Raw genomic sequence first — 25058 nt, 5'->3', positions numbered from 1 at the left:
GCCATAGAAATTATTTTCTACTTCACTAATGTGATTACTAAATGCAGCATGCTAAGATTAACTGGTTTTTCAATGGAGGTGTTCTTCTGGATGAAATTTTTGCTACTCAAAATAAAACAAATTTACCAAAATTATTATTTATTGTAGTACTTCTGACAATTAAATATTCAGTACCTTCTGACTTCTCTTTGGAACAACTCATACAAACAATAGCTTTTTTATTTGTTTAATCTATGCATGTGAAAATACACAAGTCCCAAACTAAGCACGCAGTAATCTTTATTTAAGACTGTCCCTGGTCTTTTCTTTTCTAGGAATCATAAACAAGTTGACCAGAAGAAAAATACTTGTTTTCAAAAGATGTTTAAAGACAGAGAGATGTAAAATGAGTTGCTTTCAAACCTCAGCCATGTGGGTTATGAATTCAGCAATATAAAAACATGAAATCATGTCAGAGGAGACAGGAATCCCATTCACATGAATTGCAGTTGAGACAAAGATGTATGTACATGCCATTGATAACAGCTAAGAAATTCTCAACAGAACTAATTTGAACAGTAACATTATGAAAACATACAGAAGGATCTAGAAAAAGAAAAACAAAAAAAATCCCAAAACCAAAACATATGTTCAACTTTTGCAAACTTACCACTGCTTTTAGTCTTTCAGCAATATCTGGTCTGATTTTAAACTGCTAAAATGATTTTCATTTTAATATATATGACAATGCGCATCACACAGTGAGCAAAATGCTGTGAAATGTCTCATAGCATGAGAATGCTGTATCCTTCTATCTTTTATTATAGTACTGAAGACAGCCATCAGTCTTCATGGGGTTCCAAGGAAAAAATAACTTTAGAACACAACAGCATCATGCTGCAGCAGATGCTTCCAATAACCCCACATCATATCCTCTCATACATGCTTGTATACAATTCTTGTATGACATGAATTTCAGCATTAAACAAATAATAAAGACTATCTCTTACCAACGACATGATTGTGCTGGTTTTGGCTGGCATAGAGTTAATTTTCTTCATAGTAGATAGTATGGGGCCATGTTTTGGATTTGTGCTGAAAAGAGTGTTGATAACACAGGGACATTTTAGTTCCTGCTGAGCAGCGCTTACACAGAGTCAAGGCCTTTGCTGCTCCTCACCCCACCCCACCAGCGAGGAGGTTGGAGGTGCACAAGAAGTTGGGAGGGGACACAGCCAGGACAGCTGACCCCAACTGACCAAAGGGGTATCCCATACCATATGACGTCATGCTCAGCACATAAAGCTGGGGGAAGAAGGAAAGGGGGGACATTTGGAGCGATGGCATTTGTCTTCCCAAGTGACCATTATGCATGATGGAGCCCTGCTTTCCTGGAGATGGCTGAACCCCTGCCTGCCGATGGGAAGTGGTGAATGAATTCCTTGTTTTGCTTTGCTTGCGTGTGGCTTTTGCTTTACCTATTAAACTGTCTTTATCTCAACCCACGAGTTCTTTCACTTTTACCCTTCCGATTCTCTCCCCCATCCCACCGGGGGCGGAGTGAGCGAGCGGCTGGGTGGGGCTGAGTTGCCGTCTGGGGTTAAACCACAACAATGATTTCTCTGTCTTGATCAGCAAAAGGCAATGATTTAAGTGAAAAGAAAAACAAGATGGAAAGAAAGGAGATCTGTGATTTTAAGCTAAGTCTGCCATTAAGGAACATAAAATCATCAGGAAGAAACAGTAAATGTAACAATATTCAACTGTCACAGCAAAAATATGGGATCTTTTAACAGCACAGCACAAATCCATTGCTTTTTCTGTAATTGAACACGGTAAAACCAGAAGCCTCCAGCACTCAGAAGGTAATTCCATTTCTTTCACTATCTTACAGAAAAAAGCATTCAGACACCTGCAGGACTGAATTTTTTCCTGAATCCTGTTGTTACTTTGCAGAAGAGAAAAAAAATTACAGAAAATACTTATAGAACTTGTGATGGGAAATCAATTCCAGGCCAGCCAAGCTATCTTCCTGCCAAAATAGGAATTTCCTTTAGAGTATTTTCTCATGTTTCTCCCCATCTAATATAAAAATAAAACCTCAATATTTCTCACTGCTTCTCTGAGAAGATAAACTAATGTACAGACTAACAGATCTGACTGTCAGGAAGTCAGACTAGACAAAAAGAGGACTCTTTGTCTACTACCTATCCTAGTATTTTTCAATTACTCCTAAACCTTCCACTTTCAGCTCAATAAATAATCTCTTTCCTTCATGAGTGTTTACAGCTTTAAGTTATTAACCTTTCACCTTGAAAATGTCACTGTGATCTCCTGCTGCTTGCTATTAAACTCTTTTATTCTTTGCTCATTAGTTGGTTGGTCCCCATGTCCCTTGCTTACTTCATCACTCTTTTTGTACTCTGTCCAGATAGATTGCAGGTAAAGGCCAAAAAGGGGAGCAACGCGACAAAATGCAGTCTTGCCAAAGCTTATTATACAAGGTGATACTTTAGGATCTTCTTAGAGCCCTCTCCAGTTTTTCAGGGTACTTGCTGAAAGGCAGACATCACCGCACACTATGCCATGCAGCCATTCTGCTCCTTCCTGAGATCTCCCTGTTTATCCATGCAACAATCTCATCAGTCATTTTGGCCAAAATAAATCCTCTTAGCTGATCATCCACCATGACATCAAGTCTCTCTCTGGCATATTTTTTTCCAGAACAGGTATTCCCACCCTCCATATCTATATTATTTCCCTTTGAGACACCTGGTTTTATTGCATTGGTGAGTTGGACTCTGCCTTATTTTTTCCTGTCTTAATCCTTATGTTATCAGCAGATTATCAGTACAGTTTTTATGTTGTCTTCTGACTTACTGCTAAAACTGTTAAATAGCTCATAGCTCAGAATTTACCCTTACAGGAAACTTACAGGCAGAGTTAATCCACAACGATTCCTATTTATACTTTTATTTTAAACCTACATGTGACATAGTGATTTGTACCAGCCCAGGCACACACTAAAGTACCTATCAAGAGTTACCAATCTAAATACGTGACTGAAATCAGAATGCCCTACTATGACTTTTGTCAAACTTGTAAAGTCATTAAAAAAAATGACACTGCAACAAGAAGTCTTTGCAAATAAGCCCTTTAGATTGACATGTAATTATAAACCCTCTTCTAGTTCTTTGATCCTGTATCAAGTATTCTGATATTTTTACTCAGACTGATGTTAAGGCAGCAATCTTCGTATTACCAAGTAGTCTTATTCACAGGAGTAGAGAGTATATTAGCACATGTAATTAAATACAGCCATCCAGCGTACTCCATTTACCCTTTTTAAATACTAATGCAACATCAATTTTCTTCCAGTTCTCCAGAATTTCTTCAGTATCTCAACGCTTACTGAAAACTTCGACACGGATGTCTTTTAAAGCTCCTTAGCTAGTTCTTTCAAAATTCTTGAACACAAGCTGTCTTGACCAGTTATTTTGCACACTAGGCATTTTAATAACTAATATTTAATAACTAAATATTTATTGAACTCTTTTTCTTTTTGTCTCTGTTATTGACAAATCTACCACACACATCTATGACAGATTCATATCATCGCTAAGATGTTTTTGCTACTAATGCACTTGGAAAACCTCCTTAGACTTCCTAACTCTGCTGCTGGTTTCTTCATAATTTCTTTTCCTTTCATCTATTGCTAAACTTTCAACTTTTCAACGTCCTTTTACTGCAAGCAACGTACTTTTTTCCTTATTTTTTATACCAGCATAGCCTCCCCTTTCAGCTATAGGTTTGTGGCTTTCTAGCTGTTTACACAAACAACTCGATTATCATCTGCATTTTTCTGTCCACAGCCTTTCTTTCGACTGAGTTAGTGTGACATTGTTTTAAACTTTGGGAGATTTACCCCTTCTGGAAGTACCAAGATATAGCCCTTCAGATGTTATTTAGGCACTAAAGTCCACTCAGTTGAATATCTAGGCTGAAGTACATATCAGACCACTTCAGATTTTATTCTGTTTCAAAGAAGTGTGTATTCAAGCCACAATCACTTCCATTCGTATAACATCTGGGTTTAGTTCTGAGCTCAGTTCTTACCTCAATTCTTTATTTGCTGAGACAATATCCTAATATGTAATATGAGGATTTGCATTCAGGTATTGTCATCTACTCAACATTTGCAAAGATGCTGTCATGCTGGCAGAATGAAACCTCCAATATGCCATTTGTATTGAAGGCTTCGAACACACAGACACAAAAAAGCTTTTTTCTCCCCTTACACACAACAGGCTAGATAGTATTTCATCCAGGTCTTGAGTTGGATTTGACAGTCTATAGCAGTCATCAGCAATCACATCAACGTTTATTTTAGGTATTAATCGATCTTTTGGCCTTCAAGATCACTTGGTTCAATGGCTGGGGAAAGAGGAAATGTCATTTTTGTCATGCGATGCTGTTCCCAACCTACTTCTGTCCCTTGATTCCAGTCACAGGAATTCTCCCTCCTAGTCTGAGAAATTCCAGCTTATCAGCATTTAGGTTTAGAAATTAGTAATTCCATTCCATTGCCACTTGTTTATTAGCCAGCCTCATCACATTGGCAGTAGGCAATTAAAGAACTCCTCTTTCAGTCCTTGGTGCCTTGATTAATTTTATTCTCAACACCTTACCTCTCTGCTCAACAAGTGATTTTTATTCCTCGCTTTTCTATCATTTCCCTTGGTTGCTAATTTAACACCATCCAAACAAGTCTGGTCTAACAAGTCTAGAAGGTTGCCTCCCCTCCAGTGAGCTGGAGGCCAGTCAAACCATACGGCCTCTTTTCCCCAGAGAATATAGACATGCATGCGAAACTAAAACCAGTCATTTATGCTAGCATGGACTATCCTTGGTAGCTCCTTGCTTATTTACTTCAGAGAACCTACTCAGATGTTGCAATCCTATATCCTATCTAGTATCCCATCCACAGGAGACAGAACGCCACCTCCTTGCCCACCTGCTGACAAGAATCTTCCCCGAAGCGTGGTAAGTGGATCAGTCCGAAGAGCTTTTCACAACCAGGCACCGAGCAACTCCCTGTTATAATATTCACTTGGATTGCCAAAGATCATTTGCAGTTTCCATGACATACAGAATGACTAAACATTTATAGTTGTACAAAATTCCTACAGTCCTCTTTCCCACTGCTCACAGCATGCCTGCTTCCTGGCTGCCTCTCGTTACACAAAATGCTGCTTTGTCTCTCATTTCCTCACTTTCTCTATTCGGTCACTCAGTGGCCAGTTCCTTCCCTGGATAGTGATGTTTCCTGAATCATGTTGTCCAACCACTCTTTATCCTCTCCAGTGCTTTGTAGAGTGTCTACTCATCCTTTCAAGCCTCAAATCTTTGTTTCTAATAAAATCACTACACTGCATTTAAAAAACAAAGACTCTTTAAGCTCTGGCACCAAATACAGTACATTGCAGGTTTCCACCACTGTGCTACAGCTATTAAACAGAACTCACTCAGAAAAACTTTTGCCCATGCTATCTACATTTTTCTCACAAAACTCACCTATTAGATAAGATGCAAGATGGAATTCTTGGATCCTCCTCTTGATACTACTTCCCTACCTGGCATATTGCCTTTGAATAGCAACTTGCTAATTATGATTTCTTACTCAGTTTTCAGCGTACATGTACATCTACTGAAATAGATCTGAATTACTATTTTAATTACAGTTGAGAAATAGCATGCCAAAACCACTTCTTGAAATCCAAAAATACGCTAACTGCATCCTTCTAATCTACTGCACAGTGTATACATTCACATACTCATGTGTGCACATATTGTCACATTAACTTAAAAAATTTCTCTTCTTATAGCACAGCTGCTCATTACTCATATGTCTGTTTTTATAATACTGACTGCTTATTACTCATAGATAATAAGGACTAGGTTTTGCATTGTGTGTCACCTATATTAAAGCTGCCAGGAATCAATTATGTGCTACCCAACTGTCTGAAGGCTTTCCAAGGACCTTTGAGATGCACTGTTCAGGGGAGCTCTATTCTGCTGTCCTTCTTACTTTCTCTTCTCTGCTCAGGCTGGGGTGATTGCTAGCAGAAAAAGCATCTACTCCATTTCTGCTAGTGGTGTACAGACATAATACTGACAGCTAACACAGGTTGTACCAATGTTGGTTTTGAATAAAAGGGATTTGTCCATGTGACCTAAAGCTTCACTGGAAATCAACTTCTGTTTTTCTTGGTAGAATTGCATTGGTCTGAGCTACAGCCTTGCATCTGAAAGTTGGCCATTCCTGGGGTGATGGCATGTAAAAAAAATACATTTGCTGCTTATATCACATCTGTGTTGAAGATAGCAGAATTCCAAATTCTGAACTCTTAATTTGGTAATCTGGTACCTTTTCTTCCCTTGCTCCTCCATACACATTACTGGGGAAAGTAACATTTAAAATAAATTGAGAGGCATAACTGTGTTTTTCTCACAAGGAATATGGATCTTCTTGGTTTCGTAATAACTGGCCAAAACAGAGGTGGAAAAAAGAAGAAGGGAAAAAAAAAAAAAGAAAAAATATCAGAAGTGTTCAATGAACCAAAATTTTTTTTATTCTTGAAACCTTTTATTCCCTTTTCAAATCTTAAAACACTTTTTCATATTTCTGCAATAAAAACACCGTTCATTTTTAAGGAAAATTTTCCTTTCTCATTGGTTAAATTTTTTAGGTTAACCTTTCAATATTTTCAATCTAGTTTACAGTCAGGCCACACAAAACCAGAAGGATGACAAGCTTGGGGGAGAGGCAGGATGCAAGCCTTTCAAGCTGGCTTTGTCATTAGAGAAAAGGGATGTGAAATTGCACCCTAAGATACCTGTTTTAAAACAAACTGTCAAAGAACCATCATCACAGAGCTCGGATGACTGGCTTATATTAGATGTATAACTCCGAGATTAATAAAATTAAGGGGCATGTGGCCAACTCTTAATAGAGGTTTTCAAGCAGCTCCAAAGAAGAACAAGAAGGAATACATGATGGAAATACATTTTGCCTTCCAAGGGAACAGCACTTCAAAACTGTTGTGCTCTTGTGCATAAATTTAGAGGAAGAAATATAATTGGTTTACTCCCTCAGAACAGGACTCATTATAGGGTTTTTCAATTGCAGCTTAAAAGGAGATACGTATGTGTAAATTCACAAATATAGATGTGACAGGCATAATTAGTCACAAGGGAAGGTGAAGGAAGATATAAAGCCTGTAGATGCACAGAGAATTAGAAAGCAGAAGAGAAGGGTAGCTTCACTCTCTGCTAATAACGGTAAAATGCTGAGCAGTGACTATTTTCTCATGGCATGTTTTTATATGAAAATGCCAGTTCCATTACTTAATGGGAAATACTAGTATCTTCCAAATATTCACGTGGAAACTATTATAGCATTTTGTTAAGGTTGAAACATGTCTTCTTTACTCTGTAATCTGCTCCGAGTTCAAAGTTTGTAACATTAATGCAGTAAAATGATGTAATACCTAGCTGAAGGAAAACATTTTCATGCTTTCAAAACAGACTGTTTGCCATATTGAATGACTCCTTTTGATTAAGTCAAAGCATAAATTTGGAACGATTTGGTTTATGAAAAATGTTAAGATTTTGAGTCTTCATCATGATTAGAAATGAAACAAGATTTCCAAAATCAGTTTCCCATGAGACAGAAAATTTAGTTTTCAACAAACTCATATGCTAAGATGCCAAAAAAACCCTCTGTGAACTGCCCAGAGCGATCAATAAAATTAGGCAAAAGAGAAATGGGAGACATAATTGCTAGACAGCTGCCCTCTAGGAGATGTTTAGCTACCAGCTTCCGGGTGCCTCTGCATTTTGTGGCTTGTGGCAGGAGCTCTGTGTCCCCACCCTCCAACTTCCATGGCACGGCAGTGCAACAGTTTGCAGCAAAAGACAAATTGTGTGCCAGCAAGAAAGTGAAAGAAATATAGTATTCAGATCCAGGTTTTGATTGAATTATTACAGTGAATGTGGAATTGATCCTGTAGAATTCATTTCAGTAAAAAGAAAATTATTTTCAGTTACTTAATTTCACACAACATAACTTAAGTGGAGAGGACAAAAGTGACTTCAAGCTGTCCTTGAGCTCCCTTGATCTTCGAGGTTACTTAATGTTCCTTTCCATCCTTGTTTTACTAGGAACAGCCTTAGGAATGCTCTAAACCTATGCACTGCTCCAAGAACCCCTCAGGGGCTGCTCTGCTTACAGAGGCTATCCAAGCACAAAGGCACATTTGCTGCACTTCTTTTTTCTTTGATCTACTTTTGACACAAGGATGACTGCCAACAGCTCTCCATCATCTCAGGATTCCCCTTTGAGAACTTAACCCTTGCGTACCAGGGTAAGTGAGCTATAAGGATGCTCCACACATCATTAAAAGCAGTTTTATTAGATACACATCTTTCTCTGGTAACTCTTCCCAGATAGGAACAGAGGCTCTCACGCCAGAGCGTTATGTCTAGCAGAGACATTACTCACGAACAGGGTTTCCACTCCTCCTCTGCTATTAGCTCTCTGAGTCACTGTGTATAACACCACAGATGGTGAGATCAGCCTCTTGAGGAAGGTGCTTTTAGCAAAACAAAAGGAAAGTGTGATGCAAAGACTTCGTTACTGCTGTCTTATCAACCCTTCTGGTTCACCTAAAGGAGAAGGAAGAACTATCACAGCCAACACTAGTTTCCTTCTCCAGGACTCTTGGCTGTGGAATCCTGTAAGCTCTTCTCCAATATTTAGCTTCTGTATCAATCTGTTAGGATATTATTGAGGGATTGAAAACTAATCCATACGTGGCAGATAATTCCATCCTTTTGCAATTTCATATCAGAAACAATGCCATCTCCTAGTTTCATTAAAACCTACCAAAATCTACTCTCTGCTAAAGAGCACGTGACTACCAGTGAATTCTGCAACACTGAGAGGATACTGGTAGCAGAAGAGAAATGCCTAAATACTTGCATGCTCCCAGGCGGTTTCCATGCTAATACTCATGCACAAACTGCATGCAAAGTGCTTCTCAATACCGTTTTGCCTTGAAGAGAGCGTGCACAGTTGTGCACTGTGCCCTCACACACAAATGTAAATTCACACACACAAAGCCATTTGCACAACAGTCTGTCCAGCAATGAAAAAAGAAAAATCTTTTGCCACATCTATTTTTAATAATGAGAAAACACCCAGGTATTAAATTAAATAGAGGATATATAAACCAACCAGCTCAATATATACAGTTGTTTCCAAGATGTGGCAGTGACAAATGTAGCAGAAAAAAATGAAACTACCACTTTGAGAAAGCACCAGATGCCATGTTTTAAGCTGAAAAATTAATGTTTAATCAAAAAAGGACAGTCTAATACACATAATGTCATTTGTAAAGAGTAAGTGCCTGTTTCGTTTGACCATACCAATCTTCAAGAACATTGTGATTTCCTGCTATTGGGCGTCTTGTATTTTCTCTTCTAAATCGCAAAATCCTCCTTGTGGAATCAGCAGTAAACATATAACACTGTGAACTTCCTCTAGCTCCTTTTCTTTCAACATCCTTACTAATGATTGGCCGCTTTATTAAAAAGACAAGGCTATCCTTGCCTTTACCTATTCTCTTTAAAACGGGCTCTGCTCTCAGGTTCCTTTTAATGAAAAACAAAGAGGGGAGGAAGAAGAGTTACACCACCCCTACAGAAAGACAAAAGACTGACTAGTTAGTTGCTTCTACTGCAAGAGCCTCTACTTGTCCCTTCTGACACTGCCCCAGAGATGACGTTCATCTCAACTCAAGGAGGATTAAGGGATTAGGAAAAGTCTAAATAAATCTATCAAACAGAAAACTCAAGGTATTGTAAATTCATCATTAAAAAAATAAATAAGTAAATCAAACCCAAGAAACCACTCCCACCCCAAAAACAACTTTAAAAAAAAAAAAAAGAAAAAACCAAACAAACCACCCACATACAACTTGAGCAGAGTAGTTAATAAGGGGAGGAAGATGCAGAGGTACCAGCTATTTGATTTTTTCCTTGGAGACTGTGGAAAATAGTGTTAAACCATCAATTATATAAGGACGCTTACAGCTACATGGCCACTTCTAATTGTGCTGGTACATGAAGAGCAAAATTCTTGCAGTAAGAAAAGCTCCCAATTATTGTTCTCCGAGTATTGACATGCAATCCGGTATCAGAAGCACGATGTGTGATTTAAAGTACTGCTCTGAGTATGAAAGTGCAAGAATGAGGCTCAAATCTCTCATTCTAACATAGCACAAATACTCTTGTTCGAAAAAAGCATCCAGAGGAGGAGTCAGCAGTAGGTACAGAGCACAGAGTGTAGAATGAGAAAGACTTGCTAGAATCCCGATATTCCTGGTTGTCCTTGATGCTCGTATAGATCCGTTCAGAAACAGCACCTATTATTACTGAGCTACTACTATTAACATTTCTTCTGAAGTAGAGTTTCACAGTAATAACATAGCAAAACACTGTAAACTGCATTTTGGTTACTATAGTTATGGCTACAGTTCTCATTTTGGTTAATTAATTTGAAAGAGAAGTTCAAATGTATCAAGCTAAGTGAGCTGAACAAATAGCAAGTAATTTGACCTGATAGTTATTGCAACATATCATTCCTCACTTACCAGTTCAGACTCACAAAAGGGAGGAGAATGCAATTGTTACTCCCTGTGCTTGATGTCTTTACACCTAAAGACAAATGAACTGGCAAGTAGTTAAAACACTAACATGCTGGGAAACCAGAATAGCAAGACTTTACCAAGAATGGCACCCAGTTACCCAGCTAGCAGAAGTGAACACCAGAATTTCTAAGAGACAGTCAATAGCAACCTTTAACAGGTAGCAACTGTACAATTTGCATGAAGAGCAAGTGTCTGGAAGAGAGTTCAGAACCAAAAAATCCAAAGTAAACTCAAGGACAAAACAGATTTTTTGGTTTCTTTGTAGCATCTAGAATGCTAAATAAATTGTGATACATGGCGATAGAGAAGGCCAGTCAGCAGCTGCCAAAGAAAACCCCTGTCAGCAGCAGACAAAGCCCCCAACTGAGCTGGAACAGGTCAGGGCACAAGAAACTGTGTGATCACAAAGTCCAAAGATAGTTGTCGGCACAAATGTAGAAGGAGGCAGACTCGCATGCTGCTTTGCCAGGTCACTCTCCTGACTTCCCATCTTGGCCATCCAGTTCTGCATTCTACAAAGTACTAGTGTGCTAGTCTATGAGTAAGAAGTTTTATTTGCATTTTATTTGCATTGTTTTAAAAAGAAGAAAAATAGCAATAATCAGTAGGATTACTTGTTAGGAATCTCTTTCATCTAACAGGCTTGCTATCTAGGAACAGGACAAAAACTGGCCTTTTATCAGCTCTGTCACGAAATTTCTCCTTTGTCTCAGTTAGATTCACTGGCAAGCTTCCTACTCTTTCTTGCAACAGCATCAAGAAGAGTTCGAATAGAGTATCTGACTTCAAAATGTTTCGCAAAGGTACAGCTGCAATGTTAGCCTTTTTTGTCAATATGGAGAGGCATACCAGAAAGGTAACATATCCTAGACATGAAATAAAGAATAAGGGGCGTTAAAGTTCAGGGAAAGAAAAAGATTGGATAACAAGTTTCTTGTTACCCACAACACATGTGTTTCTATAACCAGGAGAGGAATGTGAAAAACAACCAATGTTACTGTTTTATTTACTTTTTCCCTTTTTCCTACTTGGTCACCCTCATGTGAAAATCACTCTGGGCTCTATGACTTCAAAGGATAATATCTGGTACACAAGGAAAGATACCTTCAACATTTGACTTGTAATTTAATATTATGATAATGTTTTCTTTTAATGAAAGAGCAGAGTGTGTTTATTTGAAAGTTGGCTGCTGGCCACCTCTTTTTAAGCTATATGAGGCTGTGGTTTCTTAGAGCTGTGTGAAACATCTTTGCAAAATTCAGGAGGGAAAGAGAAACCCTCAAGACCTGAAGAACTGTGTCCCATTTTCAGGTCTTCCATTGATTATTAACAGTTTAGGTATGGGCAGAAGCTCTGATCAGTAATACATTCCACATAGATAACATAGATAAACAGGATCAGGGTCTACCCAGCGTAGAGGAAGGCAAAATTCCAGCTCAGAAGACCTCACATTCTCAGACCAGAGACAATGAAGAAATGTCACAGCAAATAAAGATGCATGGAGAGAAAAGGAATAAACACATATGCTAGGAGAGAAGAGGCAGACACAACTGAATTGCACTCAAATATTAAAATGCCTTTTTTTAAAAAAAAAAAAAATTTGGAGAAATAAACTATCAGCCTTAGGTAGTGCCCATTGTTTTGAGAATACATCACTGGGCTCCCAAAGTGAGTATTCAGCTGTCACAAATTGTGCTGTCAATTCCTGCTTTACCAAACAGAAGACTAGATATGGTTCCTCCTGGAAACTACAGAATAAAACATGACTGTTAGTGGTAAAGTACACTTAAAAAACTTACTACTACATTGTAGCAAAGCTATTTCTTTAGGTTCCCATTCTCAAGCAGCCAAAGGCTGCAGCTAGACCTTGGGGTAACCACATAAGGGAGTACAAGACCTATGCCTTTTTAGAGGAGCAGCACTTGTGTTTTGCCATAAAACACTGAATTCCTCAGAATTACTTTGCTCAGACCCACCACTCTTTATTAAACCCACTGATAAGGGAAAAATATACCAAACCACAATTATGGCGGGCTTCCACATAAGAAGGCAGTATTTGAGTATATATTAATGCTTACAATTCACACATTACTATAGCCTTTATCTAGACATATCACTGAGCATGCATGTGAATATGCATACGCATGCGCCTGCATATCCTAGTGACTGAGACTTTATTACATTTGTTTTGTGCAAAAGAGAAAGTCATGAAAACGTGCAGTTATGCAGAGACTCATTTTAGTCATGCGATCAATTCTTCCCTAACTGATAAAACTGACTTTTCTTGTGCCAATGCGATGCTTTTTTTGGAGCTAAGAAAGCCTTACCAATAATTTTTTAAAACTCCAAAAGGCATTTTTATGGCAGAAGCTTAGACCTTGAACATGTGTCACTATAACTTAAGTCTCGTTGGGAGTTCAGGTAACAACTTCAGATCTCCTCAGTCATTTTCATACCACCCTAGTGCAATCCCCAGCCGTTCTTGCTGGCTGTTCTACCTGCCATGTGGCCCCAGTGTGCCTGACAGGCAGAGTGTTGAATCTACAAGGAAAAAAGCTTATTTCTGTGAAGGAAACAAACACAGAAAAAAAGTGGACCAAAAGTCTAAGTAGAAGTGGCAAGGGGTAATCAAAGGACTGAATTTCAGAAAGTCTGTATTCTTACAGGTGAGATAGGTTTTTATATTTATATTTTTTATATTTATATTTTTATTTTTTATATTTATATTTTAGAAGTCATAAACACACAAGGGGGAGAGAATAACTCCTTTTCTACCGCATATTCTCCTTACCTCTTGCTCTTGTCTGCTCCAAAGAACTTACATGCCCTTCTCAAAGGGCCAGAGACTGCAACACTTCCTTATATGAAATAGTACGTCCCTCCAAAAAAGCGTCTTTGCCAAAGGCTTGCTCAGATACTGCTAAATGTGAGAAATGAAGCAGGAATATGAATAGCACAGTCCAGAAGAACTGTGCAGGGGGAAAGAGGGCAGAGGAGTTTTGATGGCGATACAAACTTTTGAAGCGTGACAGACTTGCTCTTGCCTGGGATACTTTACCCTAGTTCTGAGAAAAGGATATATCGTTCTTAGGAAAAATCATCTGCATGCAAAGTACAGTGGTCCTAGGTACAAAACACATTTCTCTTCTTGACTGAAATCATGACCAAAGACATTCAGAATCTGCCCAACACTCTGTACTGAAAAGGCTCCCCCAGGAATACGAAAGGAGGAGGAGTATACAGGATACACTCCCCTACCTCATGTGAGAAAATGTCTCCCAATTTTACACCCAGTTGTGAAAGTTTGGTCTAGGCCATAAATAGAAAAAGACACTAAAGCCACTTGACTTGCTTGACCTCTTGGAGGGAAAATGCAGTTATTTTTGTTAAAGGAAAGGATATATATTTTACCCCCTTCTTCAATAGACAATTTGATTCTTTCTTCATGGCACTGTGTAATTCCTGCTGCTAATGTCCACCACATGTCTGACAGGCCAAGAAGCTCTCTCCCCCTCCTGAAAAGGGCAGCCCTTGTTCTGCCCACATTCCCTGAAGCCGTAATGCTTTTAATTGATTGCTTTTCTCCTCCTTTTCTTAAGCATGTTTTTAAAGTCACTCTACAATCTATATACAACCACTTTAGTCACCTTTCCCAACATATGTGTGTGTGAAAACCCATTGCTTTATGTCTTAGGCTCAAAAACCCTCAAGCAAGCTAGAAAACCCCTAAAAGCTTTATTTCTCGATTAGTTGAGTTTTTTCCCAGAAGACAGGGAAAGGTTGCAAAAGAAAGAAATTAAAAATAGAGTCAACCCTGTATCCTGTATCTTCTCAAAAAGATGTCCTCTCCCACCTAGTTTGTGAGCTCTGTTCTTGTGAATCAGCAGAAGAGACAAGGCAATGACCATAAAAGAAGCTCCTGGAGCCCATGATAGAGAGCTTTCTGCACATCTGCTTCATTCATGAATTGCACACCGATGCTAGATAAACGAGAAATAAGAAAGGCCCCTGCCTGAAGACAAAACAGGGAAAGTCACAATCTGTTGATGCCTGTAAGACTTCGTGGACAATTACCTGTCTTGATGGTTTTTGCATTCAACACATAAGCTAAGACTAAACAAAGTGTCTTCTGCCATTCCCAGTAATATGGCTATTTGAGACTGGGAAGGAAAAAAGCAGATCAGTGAACATCCAATTGAACTTGCAGCTCATATGAAGGGGATCAGCAAATACCCTAAAAGCACATCTTACCTTTTCACTGCGTTATGCCATTAGCAAAGACATCCATGGGAAATATTGTTATTTGTGTTAGAACCTAACTCCGCTTTTTCTTTAGAAATCAGTCTAATAACGGAGTTACAAAGGAGCAAGGAAGGATGACCCCAATTTCTTTATTACCTCAAAAAATCAGGGCAGTAGGCATGCTGCACAGTTAATACTTCATTTCTTTGCTGGTAGGACTGGTACATAGGACAATTAGCTTGGAAGATTTAAAACCAGCATTTTAGAAATTAAGCAAAGTAATTTCCTTTCAGCATATTCGTTAAACAGGAAGAATCTTAGCATGTGTGATACTGTTATTTAAGCTGTCCAAAATTGATTTCAGATGTTTAGAAAGATCAAGTTAGTGAAAAGAACTTATAATATTACTTTTTGCTGCTCCCACAAGCATTAGACAAAGCACATGTTCAGTTACCCACTTTAGTTTGATAAACCTGCAATACTGCAGCAGTCTTTGTGATACAGTTCAAATCAAGCCATCGTTTAATGAGGCAACTATCTTTTTCAGGTGGAATGATGCAAATGGCACATGGAAAAGAGATCAGACTTAATCCTTGGCTCCTACACTTGGCCTGGGTCAGAAAACCTGTAAGACAGCTCTGCTCCACTGCCACAGATTTAGAGTTTAGCATCACAGTCAGCTCTTGCTTTTTTGCGTTTCCAGCACTCCTAGCACAGGGTGAATGTTTTGTGGTCCTTTCTCATCTAAATTTCCATGACAGGGCTGTCTGGGACTGTGGCAGGCTGTACTCAATAACCGAAGGGACCCAAATGGTCCTATAATCCTCTGGTTTTTGCAGCATGCTTGGCTGCTCAAGTGAATCCACTGTCAGTAAGTCGCACACTTGACTCCTTGCCTTGGCAGGTTACACCACCATTACATAAGTCCCGGTAGTCTGGCGTGAACACCAATCCAGACAAAAAGCCATGAAGAAATCAGGCTGAAGCCTGTGTTACCGAGCACGCGGTATTCACTCGCAACCATTTTAGGATTAACTGACTTTAGCATCAGTGACACAGCAACATTTTTCAACAGTGTTCTGGATATTCTCAAGCAATAGAGAGTCAAGGTGTTTAGCTATTTCACATATTTCTGCTTCCTGCAGAACAGACCTTCATCTGCAGGAGCCTTTTACCTCTCTACTAAAATCCAGTCCTGATTCCCACCCACGGTTTGACGTTATTGTAGCTTTCCCTCTGTTCTAGCTCCTTAGCACACAGTATTCACTCACAACCATTTCAGGATTAACTGACTTTCACGGAAGCAGCCTGTTAAATATAAAAGCTTTTGACCTCCAACCAGGTCTCCAAATATGTGAATTTGATGAGTCATTTTGAACAATATTATGATATTTCACTGGACCTAAACACTGGGGTTTTAGATGTTTTTTCTTTTGCTATTTGTATGGACATTTCTGCTAACTCTGTTCAGAGTACAGTGAGGACCTGGTTTTACGCGTGTGAACTGATGCATTGAAGAGATTTGCCAAAATGAGCAACTAGCAGTTTGTGGATAATTACGTGTTATTAGTTAATTTTGGATCTTCTAATAAGCAAACTGCAACTTTCAGGGTATTATTTCACTGCTGCTTGAAGTATTGTGCAATATGCGGGAACCAAATATCTTTCAAATACCAAAGCTAAATTACATTTTTTCCCCTCAAGGCTTCTGGATTTAAAAGAACAAAGAGCATACAAAACATAGATCTATGCACTCTGCATAGATTTTCTTTCATAAAATAGCAAGGAAATACTAAGAACAAACCAACATATCACTAGGCCAAAACTGGTTTAAATTCTCTAAATTAAAATCTAACTATAGCCAAGTCTAGGTCACAAAGAATTTGGATCAATAAATCAAATGGGTTAATGGTGATGTCTTAAATAATCAAATTCTGAAATCATCAAATGAATGCATCAACTAATCAAATCCAATCACAAAGTTAACACAGAATTGCTTTTCATCAATCCTCCACCAAGAGATTGAAAGTGATGGCTGTTTTCCTTTGATCTGAAGCTGCACCTCAGTTCCGATCTAGCACAGTGATCTTGGTGCAGCTGTTGCAGGACACGACATTCCAGGCTGACTTTAAACCCTTAAACAAGTTTTAAGAGAGCGCAGCTGTTGTTGTTACACAAACTATTATTACCCCACTAGTCTTACTTCTGATTTTACATACAAAACCCCGAACATGTAACAAAAATCATTATTGAAACAGGTTGGTAACCCACAGTACTAGCTCTGAATAACACTTCTTCACCTGCTTACTTGTTTCAAAAAGTCCTATCCAGTTCTCATTTACATGCAGGGAACTATTAACAGCATTATTTCCCACCATTTCAACCATGCCCACACTACGTATTCTGTAGAGTAATGAACAAGGAAGTTTCCTTCCTTCAACGTTAAAGGAAGAGAGAATGAGTCTTAGGTTTGGGGTTTTTTTTTGTTTTGCCATCTTGGAAGATTTGATGCAGATGATTGCAATTACTGGCACCAAACAATGCAGTAGCTTGGTAAGAAACCAAAAACTAGTAGTAAAATGAGATTACTCTTCTCTAAATCGAGAGGTATCCAAATGATATGGTCTGTCTAGGGGCTCCCCATATAGACACTGGAAAGAGAAAAGTACCTCTAGACAGCAGTTCACTGCATGTCTGCCAGTCATGGATTTGCAACAGAATTGAATCCTTTCTGGACAGCCTAGATGGGATGAATCCCAGTGTTTCAGGACTGAACTGTTACACTGATATAGCCAAGGACAACTGTCTTCACTTCCCAGCCACTCAAAAGTGAACTGGAGATATTTTTCTGCTCAATAGGACCGGTGAATTATGAAGAAAGAGCCCCTCTTCCTAATAACCATATTTTTTCTTTTAAAAATAAAAATAAATTAAAAATGTCAGGACTGGGATGGACTTCCACTTACTCCGGGATTCAGGGACCCTGTTACATCAGAAATCCAGGGACAGTTAAGTGACTTCTGCATCCTAGAAATAGCCAGTATAGTCTAATTCTCTTGTAAGACGCCTGCTTTTGGCTACCTTAGCCAGAGTTTTTAAATGCATTTAAAAACAACAAAACCACAGTATTTCGGCATTTGCCTTTCAAAATTTGGCCTGTGTCACCACAGAGAATCCCAATGACAATGACACTTTCAAAAGATCCCATGGTGCAACCAGCAGCAGTGAATGTTACAAAATCATTACTCAGCTGGGGTGAACAGGAGACATCATCAAGGACGCTCCTTCCTCCCTTCCTTGGGGTAATGGTTGGACAGTACAGGCAGCACCAACCTCATTTAAAGGATCCCAGAATCTTCATAGCTCTAACCCACAGCTGAAGCACTGCTTTCCATTCCTCACCCAAACTCATACAGTCTACTAGCAGCTCTGAAAATCAACATACAAACAAACCCACCCATGCATGTTCACAAACCCCTTAACCACTGTCCTATCACTGCACCCTGAGAAAATGAGGGACATAAAGAAAACCTCATCTGAAGTATGTGAGAATAAATTTTGCCCTCAACTTTTTCAGTGTGAGTGTCATTTAATTTATGAAAATTAAAGTTTACTTAGATGCATTTAGGTAGGAGTTATTCCAATTCAGTTGCAAATAAAGTGGAATAACATCAAATAAAAGGAAATAATTCCTGTTTATTTCAAGTAGACTAATACCCACTATGGGCTAACACTGCTAGGAATTTAAAGTAGCTTCCTGAATTGGCTACATATTTTTTAACCTTGATATTTATTTATAATGGCAGCAGCTACACTGACAAAAGAAGTTTCTGGTTTTTTTCTCAGTAGTAAGTTGGGCACTGAAGCTGAGCTATGAGATTTCTGATTGCGTGCTATATTATGTTTTCACACAATCGTATGTATACTGTCATTAAATATTCAGCAACTTAATAGTACTAGGCACATTACATTTTTATGCTTGGAAGTTTGCCCAGATCTAACTTCTAGATTAGATCATTTTGTGTTTCTCATGGTGCCATTTTCTCCAGAAATGGGTACTGCTGGAAATAACTTTATTTCTAATTCTTCTATTTAAACTCCTTGTTTCCATCATTCAGGCACAAATTTATTTTGGGAGGGAGAGGCAGGCCAGGGGGTGGGGAAGGAGAGGATGAGACACTCCTCATTACACAATGCTTTTGGAGCATGCCTCTAAGAAAACTTACAATCTCTATTCTCAGCAAGTACTTATCATAGAATCGTTTGGGTTGGAAAGGACCTTTAAAGGTCACCTAGTCCAACCCCCTGCCGTGGGCAGGGACATCTTCAACTAGATCAGGCTGCTCAGAGCCCCGTCCAACCTGACCTTGAATGTTTCCAGGGATGGGGCATCTACCACCTCCCTGGGCAACCTGTGCCAGTGGTTCACCACCCTCATTGTAAAAAATTTCTTCCTTGTATCTAGTCTAAATCTACCCTCTTTTAGTTTAAAACCATTCCCCCTTGTCCTGTCGCAACAGGCCCTGCTAAAACATTTGTCCCCATCTTTCTTATAAGCCCCCTTTAAGTACTGATAAGCTGCAATAAGGTCTTCCCCAAGCCTTCTCTTCTCCAGGCTGAATATCCCCCTCTCTCTCGGCCTTTCTTCATAGGAGAGGTGTTCCACTGCTTTGATCATTTTTGTGGCCCTCCTCCGGACCCACTCCAACAGGTCCATGTCTTTCTTGTGCTAAGGGCTCCAGAACTGGACGCAGGACTCCAGATGGGTCTCACCAGAGCAGAGTGGAGGGGCAGAACCACCTCCCTCGACCTGCTGGCCACGCTGCTTTTGATGCGGCCCAGGATACGGTTGGCCGCCTGGGCTGTGAGCACACATTGCTGGCTCATGTCCAGCTTTTCATCCACCAGTACCCCCAAGTCCTTCTCGGCAGGGCTGCTCTCAATTCCTTCATGCCCCAGCCTGTATTGATACTGGGGGCTGCCCTGACCCAGGGGCAGGACCTTGCACTTGGCCTTGTGGAACCTCATGAGGTTCACATGGGCCCACTTCTCAAGCTTGTCCAGGGCCCTCTGGATGGCATCCCGTCCCTCTGGCACACCGACCGCACCACTCAGCTTGGTGTTGTCTGCAAACTTGCTGAGGGTGCACTCGATCTCACTGTCTATGTCATTGATGAAGATATTAAACAGTACTGGTCCCCCACGGATCCCTGCAGGACACCACTTGTCACCGATCTCCATCTAGACATTGAGCCGCTGAATGCTACCCTCTGGATGCGACCATCCAACCAATTCCTCATCCACCGAACAACCCACCCATCAAAACTATATCTCTCCAGTTTAGAGAGAAGGATGTTGTGGGGGACGGTGTCAAAGACCTTACAGAAATCTAGAGAGACGACACCCATAGCTCTGCCCTTGTGCACTGATGTAGTCACTCCATCACAAAAGGTCACTAGGTTGGTCAGGCAGGACTTGCCCTTGGTGAAGCCATGCTGGCTGTCTCGAATCACCTCCCTTGTGCCTTACCATAGCTTCCAGGAGGATCTGTTCCATGATCTTCGCAGGCACAGAGGTGAGACTGACTGGCCTGTAGTTCCTCGGGTCTCCCTTTTTTCCCCCTTTTTAAAAATGGGGGTTATGTTTCCCCTTTTCCAGTCAGTGGGAACTTCACCGGACTGCCACGACTTCTCAAATATGATGGATAGTGGCTTAGCAACTTCATCCACCACTTCCCTCAGGAGCCATGGATGGATCTCATCAGGTCCTATGGACTTGTGCACCTTCAGGTTCCTTAGATGGTCTCAAATCAGATCTTCTCCTACAGTTGGCGGCTCTTCATTCTCCCAGTCCCTGCCTTTGCCTTCTGCGGCTTAGGCGGTGAGGCTTGAGCACTTCCCGGTGAAGATTGAGGCAAAAAAGTCATTGAGTACCTCAGCCTTCTCCATATCCTGGGTAACCAGGTCTCCTGTTTCGTTCCAGAGAGGGCCCACATTTTCCCTAGTCTTCCTTTTATCCCCGACGTACCTATAGAAGCTTTTCTTGTTGCCCTTGACATCCCTGGCCAGATTTAATTCTATCGGGGCTTTAGCTTTCCTAATCTGATCCCTACCTGCTCAGACAATTTCTCTGCATTCCTCTCAGGATACCTGCCCTTGCTTCCACCCTCTGTAGGCTTCCTTTTTGTGTTTGAGTTTCTCCAGGAGCTCTTTGTTCATCCGTGCAGGCCTTCTGGTGTTTTTGCCTGACTTCCTCTTGGTCGGGATGCATCGCCCCTGAGCTTGGAGGAGGTGATCCTTGAATATTAACCAGCTTTCTCGGGGCCCTCTTCCCTCCAAGGCTTTATCCCATGGTACTCTACCAAGCAGATCCCTGAAGAGGCCAAAGTCTGCTCTCCTGAAGTCCAGGGTAGTGAGCTTGCTGTGCACCCTCCTTGGTGCCCTAAGGATCTTGAACTCCACCATTTCATGGTCACTACAGCCAAGGCTGCCCCTTGACCTTCACGTTCCCACCAGCCCCTCCTTGTTGGTGAGAACAAGATCCAGCATAGCACCTCTCCTCATTGGCTCCTCTATCACTTGGAGAAGGAAGTTATCATCAATGCATTCCAGGAACCTCTCAGATTGCTTATGCCCTGCCGTGTTGTCCCTCCAACAGATATTGGGGTGGCTGAAGTCCCCCATGAGGACCAGGGTTTGTGAACGTGAGGCTGCTCCTATCTGTCTATAGAGGGCCTCATCCTCCCAGTCTTCCTGGTAGGGTGGCTTGTAGCAGACCGCCACCGTAATGTCACCTGTCCCTGCCCTCCCTTTAATCCTGACCCATAAGCTCTTGGTCGGCTCCTCATCCATCCCGAGGTGGAGCTCCATGCACTCCAGCTGGTCATTGACATAGAAGGTGACATCCCCTCCTCCTCTCCCCCACCTGTCCTTCCTAAAGAGCCTGTATCCTTCCATTCCAACACTCCAGTCATAGGAGCCATCCCACCACGTCTCCGTAATGCCAATAAGATCATAGCCTTTAGGCATGCACACGTCTCTTAACTCCTCTTGTTTACTCCCCATGCTACGTGCATTTGCACAGAGGCATTTAAGTTGGGCCCCCGATGAAGCTGTCTTACTGGCTGGGGTTCATTTGTGCCACTCTTCAGGTGCTCTCCTACTGACCTGAGATCCTTCTCCAGGCTCTGGGCATCTACTGCTGGCGCTGGCATCAAACTGGTAGGAGTGGGATGGACTGAGGTTCTCCTCCCCCAACTTCAACTTAAAGCCCTCTTCACCAGCTACTTCTGCGACATTAAGTTCATTTTCTGAAGCGTAGATGCTGCTATAGTATCTGTAACACAGGTTTTGAGTGTTTACTGCTATGTGATTTCTACCCATAAACAAACTCCTGTCAATTGGTCTCTAAAGTTTTCTTTCCTTAGTCTAGTCACAATCCTATTTTGCTATTGTCAATGCTTAAAGAATCTACCCTCATGAAGAAGTAAACAGTTAATATTCTATCATCCATTCAATGCTTTCTGCTAATTTCAAAATTATCCCATTCCACAGGTTTTGTGAAAAATAATAAAAAGATCACTTTTTTTTTCTTTAATCAGTCACATCAAAGCCCTCCTGTGCTGACTGAACTCCTTCTTTATGGAATTTTGATTATGGTAACCTAAGAATGAACATGCTTACATATGTTAATATGCACTACATTGTTGTCTCCTCCTTTTAAGGTCTTTCTGCTAATTCAGCTGCTTCCATGTAAACTCCCTCTGTTTTTGCAACATTGCTGTCACAAAGCATAGCGGGTGCTGTCTAACCATTCCCGGTCACTTTAAAGCTTTTTTGGTGGCATGCTGCAGAGCAGAATTCAACATTCATCCTCTTCACATCAGTCAAGAATCAACATTCATTTCCACGTTGCACAGCTTGTAGTGATCAGACACCTGGTGTTTTGGTGCACCTCAGTGGCTGACACAATTCCAATATCTATTCGATCACATATGTAACAGCTGTAATCACTATCTGTCAAACATACCAACACTTTTGATTAACCCCTCACCCTTTTCTTTGCTGATGTACGCACAAAACTTCCTCAACTGATTTTAAGAAGTCATGGTTGATGCTTTTATTCTCACATGACAGTGATATAGATCAGATAACCACAAGGGTATAGATGACCAATAAAATAACCACAGTACAGAAATAAAATAAGTGAACAAATGCTCTCTAATACAGAGAAGAAAGAGAATCTGAGGTCATTCAGCCAGGTTAGAAGTATCAAATTATTAACAGATATCCAGTGAACCAGCAACTGGTGCATCTGTCTCTGTAATTAGCTCCTGGGTACACACCTTTCCAGAACCCTCGAAGTATGAGGGAAGCTGCTATGAAATTATAAATCTGCTTAAGAAGGATAGGCTGTGTAAGAGAAAAGAAGAGATGAATGAGTGACACGCTATATTACACCACTGCTACCTCAGTCCCGCAGGATTTGAATGCACATGGCTTAATACTAAGTAGCACATAGCACAAGAGGGAATAAAGAGACAGCCATTTACTAAATAGAAATCGTAAGGTTCTCAATAATGATGCTGAAAAGCCAAATTCATAGAATCATAGAATAGTTTGGGTTGGAAGGGACCTTTAAAGGTCACCTAGTTAGATTTAAGTTGCAACAAACCCACCAATTTAAAACCACACCTGCAGCTGGTGATTTTCTAATGACAAGGACATACTCCATCAGCTTTCCAAAACATGGCAGAGAATCACTTCTGAGATCTTTTTGGCTAAATCTGTATGAAAATGCATCCTTCTTTCTTTCATGGATTTTCCTTTTTAATGGCATTCATTAGTTTAGTTGTTGGTATTGCATTCTTTACAATCCACTGTGCGGTACAGATATTGAAGAACATGCTAGGTCTCAAGGGATTAGACCAGGAAGGGTTAGGACAGCAAGCTCCTGGCTTTCAGTGATATTCAGTTGCTTTGCATGTAATAGAAAAGAATAATAAACTGATGTACTTTGACAGGGACCTTCTACGTCTGTTCACGGAGAGCAGGTTTCAGAAGCATACCACCTTTGCATTTTCTGTTTCTTTTTTTGATCACTGACATTTATGTGCTCTTGTTTACAGCCTGTGTGCCAGGCACAGGTTATTAACAGGTGTGCCATTGATTCTAATATCAGGGAAATGCAGCTCATACCAACCTTACAAACAGCTAACTTTCCTTCTAGCGCCCAGCCTATTTTTCATAGTAACTTGCTTCATCCTACTTTTCACTTACACCACAAGTATTTCAATTTTTAATTTAGCTTTCCAGTTAACGGATCAGATTTATGCAGTTGTATAAGAGCTTGTGGTCTTGTGGTTTTCCTTTGTCAGAAAGGGCCATCTTTCTCAAATTATATTTTCATATGAGACTTTGAACACAGGAATTTTTTGCTAAACTTCATCGAGCAGTATGCCTACCACCAGCACCTTGGCAGCAGCTATATGGAGCAGCATGGAAGATTCCATCCTCTACAATTTCTCTTCAATACCGCCAGGAAAATATGGAAGTACTGCCACTCTCCTCTCAGTATCTGCCAAATTCCTTTCCAGAAGGAGAGATTCCAATTGCTCCATGCCAAAATTTAGTTTTCATAGGCATAAGTTGTGAAAAGGTGGGATGCACAAGAGTACTGTTAAGAGATTAAACTATTTCTTACCATAAATTGTACGGTAAATACATAAGAGTGGGATTTATGACTTCAGCCACCTAGTACTTTGGTGCTAAATCTAAGCTAGTTAATAGAGAGAGAAAAGCATTACAGGAAGAGTCTAGAAGACTAGCTTAAATTGCTTACCAACTAAATGGCTCAAGTTGGAATCCTTTTGTAAGTGCCACGTAGTGAATTGGTTTGTCATGAGTTCACTTTGTACCTCTTAGCATGTGCTAAAAATCTCTGACATGACAGTAAAAGACTGATGTCTGGATCAGCCCTTCAGTGGCTAAACTATGTTGCAGAAAAGTACAAGATTAAAAATTGAATCTTCTGGCAGTATCCCTTGCATTCTTCATGATCAAGACC

General features: G+C 40.3%; 1 protein-coding gene across 1 annotated transcript in view; it reads right to left on the bottom strand.

Annotated features, from left to right (window-relative positions):
- RPAP1 (RNA polymerase II associated protein 1) overlaps window positions 1–25058 on the bottom strand; it is a 154980-nt gene that overhangs the window by 1015 nt on the left and 128907 nt on the right. The gene's annotated exons all lie outside the window — the stretch shown is intronic.

Source organism: Calonectris borealis, chromosome 5 (genome assembly GCF_964195595.1).
Source record: "Calonectris borealis chromosome 5, bCalBor7.hap1.2, whole genome shotgun sequence".
Lineage (NCBI taxonomy): Eukaryota > Metazoa > Chordata > Aves > Procellariiformes > Procellariidae > Calonectris > Calonectris borealis.
This window is presented reverse-complemented; position numbering and strand designations above follow the sequence as displayed.